This window comes from Otolemur garnettii, unplaced genomic scaffold, assembly GCF_000181295.1.
Source record: "Otolemur garnettii isolate 467f Iridium unplaced genomic scaffold, OtoGar3 scaffold00082, whole genome shotgun sequence".
Taxonomy (NCBI): domain Eukaryota; kingdom Metazoa; phylum Chordata; class Mammalia; order Primates; family Galagidae; genus Otolemur; species Otolemur garnettii.
This window is the reverse complement of record NW_003852477.1, coordinates 4528977-4536884: the sequence shown is the minus strand read 5'-3', so window position 1 is coordinate 4536884 and position 7908 is coordinate 4528977. Positions and strand designations below refer to the sequence as shown.

Here is a 7908-nt window from a genome sequence, read left to right as displayed (position 1 = left end):
GTTGGAGGGCTTTTATGAGGTTTGAATGAAACAGGGCAGGAAAAGGGCTTAGGAGAGTGCCTGGGACATAGTAGGTTCTCAGTGAACTGTGTTGGTGTTACCATTCATCTCCATCCCCTGCCCCAGAGGCCAGCATCCTCTTTTCTCTAGTTAGCCTGGACAAAGATCAATCCTTCCATTTTCTCAGGCTTCCCACATCCTCATTGGTACGTACTCCAAGCCTAGCATCTGTAAGAGAACCAGATCTTTTACTTTGCCAGTTGTGACTGCCGTTGGTACAACCATATCTTAGGAGTGTGTCTCTTTTTCCCATTTTGGGAAGTGTAACGGAGAACCTCTTCTTTACTATTAGCGGGTAGTCAACCTTGTGCGAGCCTCAAGAAGGGGCTGGAGTCTCTGCTGAGTGCTACTATTACTGTTGTTATCAATGCGGTTCCTACATTGAGGAACATAGTGGCAAATAATTGGCCCCAACACTTAAAAATTGTCAAAGTCATAAAAATAAAGGAAAGACTGAGAAGCTGCCCTCATTGAAGGGACTAGACCAGGGGTTCTCAACCTTCCTAATGCTGTGACCCTTTAATACAGTTCCTCATGTTGTGGTGACCCCCACACATGAGGAGAGGTGTTTTGGTTCCTAAGACCATCAGAAATATGTGTTTTCTGATGGTCTTGGGCAATCCCTGTGAAAGGGGAAAGGGTCATTTGGCCCCCAGAGGGGTTGTGACCCATAGGTTGAGAACTGCTGGACTAGACAGATGTGATAACTCGATGCTGTGATTCATCTTGGATTGGATTCTGGCCAAGGGAATAGAGACCATGGATTAATAATGGTATAATATCAAAGTTAATTTCCTGAATTTGTATTGTATAAGAGGCTGTTTTTATTCTTAGAAAATATACGGTAAAGTCTTAGGATAAAAGGGCAAGATGTCTCCAATCTATTTTTAAATGATTCAGAAAAGAGAGTTCGTATACAGCCGTCCCTCATTCTTCTTGGAGGTTGGTTCCAGGACTCCCTCCTATTTGCATATAATCTACATGTGTTTGAAATCATCTCTAGATTCCTTATTATACCTGATACAGCGTAAATGCCACATAAATAGTTGTTATACTGTATTATTTTAAAATTGGTATTTTGTTGTCGTGTTGCTGTTTTGGGGGTTTTTTTCCTCCTGAATATTAACTACACGCAGTTGGTTGAACCTGTGGATGCAGAATCTGTGGTTATTATGGAGGGCTGACCATACAGAGGATGATAAAAACAAATATATCAAATTAGCAGTGGGTGAATCTAGGTAAACATGTAGGAACATAGTAGCAAATAATTGGCTCCAACACTTAAAAATTGTCAAAGTCATAGAAATAAAGGAAAGACTGAGAAGTAGTATACATGCAACTTTTATGCACACAATTTTTTTTATAAGTTTGAAATTATTTCCAAATGCCAGGCATAGTGGCTCAGGCCTATAATCCCCTTTGCTTTAGGAAGCTGAGCTGGGAGAGTAGTTTGAAGCTAGGTGTTCAAGACTACTCTCGGAAATCTAGCAAGACCCCCTCTCTAAAACAAGATGGAAAAAATTTAGCTGGGCATAGGAGTGAGATTTCTTGTTCACCTATGTGTTTCTTTGTGAATATTTTATGCTTCCTATGGCGGATGTTTTCTGAATCTCTTGATGAATTTGACCCTCTCAAACTGGGCCCAGGGGCCCATCTGTTTCTGTGTACACATTGGGATCTGAGCATCCCCTGTAAGAATTGTTTTCATTTGAATTTGTAGTTTCATCTAGAAAAATTGGTGTAGGCATGTTCTACGTCATGTGTGTGGGCCTCACAACAGAGGTTCATACCATTCTACTCCCTGATTGCATCCCAGTTTATGACCACCTTGGTACACAGTAGTGCCACTCTGTGATGCCAGAGGGGGTCAACACAGGCAGATGTAGCTTCCAAGTGACCCATATGTGCTATGCAGAAGCCAGATGACATGGCATTGTTTGGTGGCTAAAAACTGTTGAGAGGGTTGTAGGCAAGCTGGTGGAGAGCTGCACCCCCCTGTGTGGCCAGGCCGTCCTGCCTCCCACTTGAGCCTTGGCTCATCCTCAGCAAAGCCTGACATCATCCATCTCACCAGAATAGCACAGGCTTGCATTCTGTTGGGGTTTTACCCCCTTTGAGTGGCAATAGAGTCATAGTCACTATGTTTTGACACGGGATTAATGTCTCCAGCTTTGATTTTGCTTTGCTCTTTATACTAAAGCAAGGACCTCTGTCAGGGTTTTAGTTTGAGACTGTGAACTCTTAACTGAACGTTAACTATGCCTTAATAATTAAATTTGTCCGGTTTTGTAAGGACCACTCAGGGGCTGCCAACCTTTTGTAAAGGGTAGATATCTTTGTCAGACAACCTGATCTCCTATAAATGTCCTAATTTATCAGTAGCATTAGAGTAATGTTTAATTTTGAAGCATATATAAGCATTGTGTTTCAAATGCCAATCCCTTGTACTACTTCTAGCAAAAAAGGGGAGGGTAAAGGAGAAACCATTCTGGGGATAAGATTGAATTAGTGAAAGTTGTTTGCTCTTTACTAACTCAGAATGTGTGAGATATGTCATTGATAGAGGACCAGAAGCTTCCGTAATTCAGTCTGCATTTAGGGTAAAAAATGCTTTTTTTAGTCAAAAACACAATAAGAATTCTATAATTTTCCATTGGAAGTATGAGCAGTCCTTAAAGGTCAAATTGCTGTAATATTAATATAAAACCTTCTAGCTGGGTGCGATGGCTCACGCCTGTAATCCCAGCACTTGGGAGGCTGAGGTGGGTGGATTGCCTGAGCTCATAAGCTTGAGACCAACCTGAGCAAGAGCGAGATCTCGTCTCAAAAAACTAGCCAGGCGCTGTGGCAGGCACCTATTGTCCCAGCTACCTGGGAGGCTGAGGCAAGAGAATCATTTGGACTCAGGAGTTTGAGGTTGCTGTGAGCTAAGATGTCATGACACTTTACCAAGAGTGACCAAGTGAGACTGTGTCTCAAAAACAAAAAAACTTTCTATATCTCCTGGCCTGGGCCCTGCCGGATATTCTGCAGCCTGGGTCTGGCAGGTGCTTGCTATAGCCTGGTCCCCCCCTCCTCCATAACCCTGCTCTTGGAGGAGTGACAGGTGAACCGCTGGTTCTGGCAGTCATACAGCTGGAAACCCAGGTGTGGACAGTGCGGCCAAGAGGAGGAGGAATTTGCTTTAGACCAGAGTTTGCAAGTGAGCACTGTTTTCACCAGGCAGCAGTGAGGCCTGCAGCCCCAGCCCTTGGTGCAGGTTGTCTTTGCTCAGTTTGAATAGTTGCCTAGTTACAAATTAGGACATTTCACATTTTAAATGGATTTCTAACTTCTGTGGAAACACCAGAAGAGTATTATTATGGATTGGATTGTGTAATCCCAAAATTCTTATGTTGAAGCCCTAACTCAACAAGTGATTGTATTTGGAGGTAGAGCCTTTAATGAGGTCATAAGGAAGGGGGCACGAGGATGGGGCTTTGATCTGATAGGACTGGTGTCCGAAGGAGAAGAAGAGACTGGAGCTGTCTCCACTCTCCATGCACAAATAGAGACTATCTACGAGCCAGGAGGAGAGGCCTCAGCAGAAACCAACCCTAGAGTGTATACTCTAGGCCCAGTGCTTTTACTCCTTATCAGACCTCAAGGTCCTTGTGGGCTTTCCTGTGCCCGTGTGTGGGGCTGGCCTGGGCCCCCAGAGTGGACCCTGTACCCAGTGTGGGGATCAGCCTCCGATGGTGGCAGGTGGCCTTCACTCCCAGCAGTGAAGGTGTCTGCAGGTGCAGCCAGCCTTATCAACACCTTCCTCCAATGCTTCTGCGAACAGATGGGATCCCAGAAAGGAGGATTCATTAAGTCTGTGGGAATCTGATAACATTTAACTACGCTGGGGCCTTAATAAAGTGGTTTGGGAGGTGAGTTGGGAGCATCCTCCATCTTCCTGCCTCAGTTTCTAAAGGCCTTTTAAAAATGTTTTTAATCTCTTGTTCTTTTTTTTCCTTTTTTTTTTTTTTTTTTAAATTTTTGCTGTATCATGTTTTGTCTTGGCTGAGCCACCATCTCTGTTCCACACACCAGTTGGGTCTGGTACTGGTACCCAATGTAGAGGAGGCCTAGAATGAGAAATGTGGTGATGATTGAGGACCCTGGAATAGTGAGAAGACAGGTCCTCATGGTGCCTGGGCCATTAGCATAAGACAGTGCCTAGGATCTGTGTTCAAATTCTGACTCACTTCCTCACAAACTGAGAGACTTGGACATGTTTTATTTAGAGATGTTTTATTGAGACAACTTCTGTGTCTCAATCCGTAAGGTGGGAATAATAGGGATTTTTTAGCCTCAATCCTCTTGGTTTGAGGAGTAAGTGAAAAAAACATACATACAGTTCTTCATACACTGCCTGGAATATAAAGTGCTGGAGGCTAGTGGTTGCTTAGAGGTTGCTGTGAGCTGTGACTCTACGGCACTCTACCGAGGGCGACAAAGTGAGATTCTGTCTCAATAATAATTGTCAGTAATCTGGGACTCAATTTTAAGTATGGGTTGCATGGAAGTGTAACGCAGGGCATCCAGCAGGTGGTGCTAAAGCCTCTTTATCAAGGGGTCAAAACTCACTTTTAGGGCATAAAATGGAGTAATAGCAAGAGGCAGCTTTTCTTAGTTTTATTTCCTCCACTTTTCTAAAGGAAAAGCAGGTGAATACAGAGCCAGGTTGTCAGGTCCCCTTTAAAGCCCTTCTTTCTCCTTTGGAATTTCAACACTGAACATGTGGTCACACCTACGTTCTCTCTCTCTCTCTCCCTCCCCTGGAGAGCCTCCTTTCTGCTCCAGAGCCAGATGACTCTGGCTAATCATCAAGGAGCCTTCTCTGGTCATTGTCATTAGTCCAAGAGGGGGGCTGCCCACAAAGCGGGATGGGATGTATGTGTCCTGATTGGGGATTATTCTTCCTCTGAGTGCCTGAGAGGTTTCTTCTCTTCCCTACCCCTTGCCCCACTTTAATTAAAATCAGGTGTTCTGTGTCTTGAACATGGTTTCCAGCCCAGTCTTCAGAGTTCAGAAACACTGGGTTTGGATGTAGGTGTCATACACGCATGGCCTTGGACAAGTCACTGAACCTTCCTGACCTCAGATTCCTCATCTGAGCATTGAGAGTGATGATATGCCCTTGCATTGGGGTGAGCTGTCTAAATGGGGTGGTGTAGCCAAAGAGCTGGGAGCCGGTGAAGGCAGGTGGCTGTCCTGGCTGGAGCAGGGAGGGCTGGAGCACCACTCATTGTTAGAACACCAGTCATGTCCTTGCCCAAGCAGGAGAAGGCTGATCTGACTTGTTTCTTTCTCTGTGTGGAATGGCCCAGGTCAGAGACCCATTGGAGGCTCTCTGTCCGTCTTTTGGCATCTTTTGCTCCCCACTGACCCTGGACCTTCATGCTTACCTGCAGATCCTAAAGAACCAGCAGAGGTTTTCAGGAAGGTACTAGGCAGAGAAAATACATTATCCCAGGAGGCCGGAACCTCTGAGCATCACCTTCTTACCTCTTCATGACAAGACTCCCTCTGGGCAGCCTTCATGTCTGAGGGGCAGCACAGATGGAGATGTATGGCAGGCGTCCTCAAACCTCAAACTGTGGCCCGCCTAGGACATTTATCCGGCCCGCCAGGTGTTTTTGCTGCCACTGCCTGTCCTGCTTAGCAGCTGACTTGTCCCAGGGCCTGCAGTCCGGCCCTCCAACAGCCGGAGGGACAGTGAACTGGCCCCCTGTTCAAAGGTTTGAGGACCCCTGATGTACGGGGTGAATCTCAGCTTCTGAGCCTCTTTCTGGATGGAAGATGGGGACAAAGCCTAGAAAACAAAGCTCTCCTGCCGAGCAGCAGTAAGGAAGGAGTCAGTGAGACCCGTGCACACACCCAGCATGGCCCTGAGGTAATAGTGGGTGTGTGGTTTCAACACTGAACATGTGGGGGTGTGGCGCTTGCAGATGTAACTACAGACAGGGTGGAAACTTCCCTGCTGCTCACGTGTGGGTTCACTGGGATAGACAGGATGAAGGGCAGCAGGTGAGGGAGAGACAAATTCCAGCTCCACCTTTGAGTGCTTGAGCTCTCAGAGTAGGCATGCAAAGGAAGCAAGGCCACTTTGGACTGGAGAGAGTTCCCTGGCACTGAAGAGTAAGATTTCTTTTGACCCTGGGATTCTGGTGTGTGCCTGTTTCAACACAACCAGGTGAGAGTTGAAGTGAGTCAGGCCTTTGGTCTAAGAGTTCTTACCCCTTGTCACCAGTGCCCTGGGGAGGTTTTTGGCGCATGGGGTTGTCCTGAACAATCAGTCAAACATTAAGACTAAGCAGACAGCATCAGTCAGACCAAGCCACTATCAATCTGCAGAAGGCATCCACTTAACTCCAAGTCTTTCTCAGTGCTGGAGACCAGGGAGGGAGGCCTGGATTCTCTCTCCAATCTTGTCTTCCTGCCACTGTGCTGTCATTGTGGAGACTAGCAGCCTCTGCAGGCACTGGGAGCCCCAAGGAGCAGTGAAAATTGGCCTGGACGAAGGGGAGGGAGGTCACTGGGCCTGCTGCTCAGTAAGCACCGTGGCCCAGTTGTTCTGCATCATTTTTTATTTTCTTGCTAGAGAATTCTGTGATTATTATCCAGAAACATTTTGATGTGGTGATGGCAAAAGGCCTCTTGATCATTTTTAGGGCTAGGAATCTGATTACTCTTTGCCTCCATGTGTTGTCTTTGAAAACGTTTCTGAGGAGTGTGCCTGCCCTGCAGTTCTCCGGCTTACGTGGGCTGCAGTAGTGCGGCTGGGGAGGAGGGGACACAGAGGAGGGTGGGAAGCAGACTGGAGGGGTTTAAGGTGACTTGACTGCCCAGGGACTTGCTGGCTTCCTGCTGCCACACCTTGGCTACTTCACAGTAAATGGAAGTGCACGGATGGCTCTCCACGTGTCTCCACACTGACAAAATACAAAAATATATGTGCTAATTAAGGTTCCACTAGGAGAGCTCCTGAGCCAAGGATTCAATTGCAAGTAGATGACTTACACTCAGTCCCAATAAACAGGGGAGTGAGGAAGTGAGACTGGGAAGGGAAGGCAGCCAAAAGGGTGTGCATCAGGCCTTTTACTACTGTAGATAGCTGGAGTTTAATCCCACTGATTAAGGAACCAGTGTAGCATAGGCCTCCAAGCTCACTCACCTGTGGGTTATTTATAGGCATTTCTGCCTCCTTTCCCTTCTCATAAGTGGTAAAGTTGGTAGAAGCCCAAGCAACTGGACCTCCAGGACCCATGCTTTAATCACCATGCTATTTCTAGCAAAACATTGTTCTGTCCATCCCCAGCAAACCTTTCTTCCCATTCCCCCCATTGGAAGGGTAACTCAGGAACTTGAAATGTTCAGTGCAGGCCCATGTGGGTCAGTCTGTCCTACCTTCTCTCAACATCATTCTGGCAGGGACAGCAGCGTTGGGGGGGACCTTAGCATCTAATTAGAAACAGCTCCTTCACCCCCAGTCTCAGAAGCTGATCCCTGCCTAGTTGCCTGTTTGCCCTACAAGACCGTACCCCATGTTTCCTGATCCCATGAGCTTTGCTCCAAGGCTTTGAGCTCAGTACTTTGCTGGGACTGGCCACTGCACACACAGCCAGCTAGGACTAGATGAGGATTCTGGTCACTGCCCCACATCCCCACCTGCTGCCAAGCCTGCTTCAGACTGTAAGTACACCTAGGAGGGGGCAGGTGGCAGAGTGATCACTATCACTAACTAGAGAGGTGTTGAGAGGGGGGGTCTTTCCTCTCCTCTTTCCTTATTTCCCTAAGGGTCTTGCTTTCTGATATTCC

At 46.8% G+C, this 7908-nt stretch overlaps 1 protein-coding gene across 1 annotated transcript in view; it reads left to right on the top strand.

The window, feature by feature from the left end:
- The window catches only part of POMGNT2 (protein O-linked mannose N-acetylglucosaminyltransferase 2 (beta 1,4-)), a 23396-nt gene that overhangs the window by 3139 nt on the left and 12349 nt on the right, over nt 1–7908 (top strand). The gene's annotated exons all lie outside the window — the stretch shown is intronic.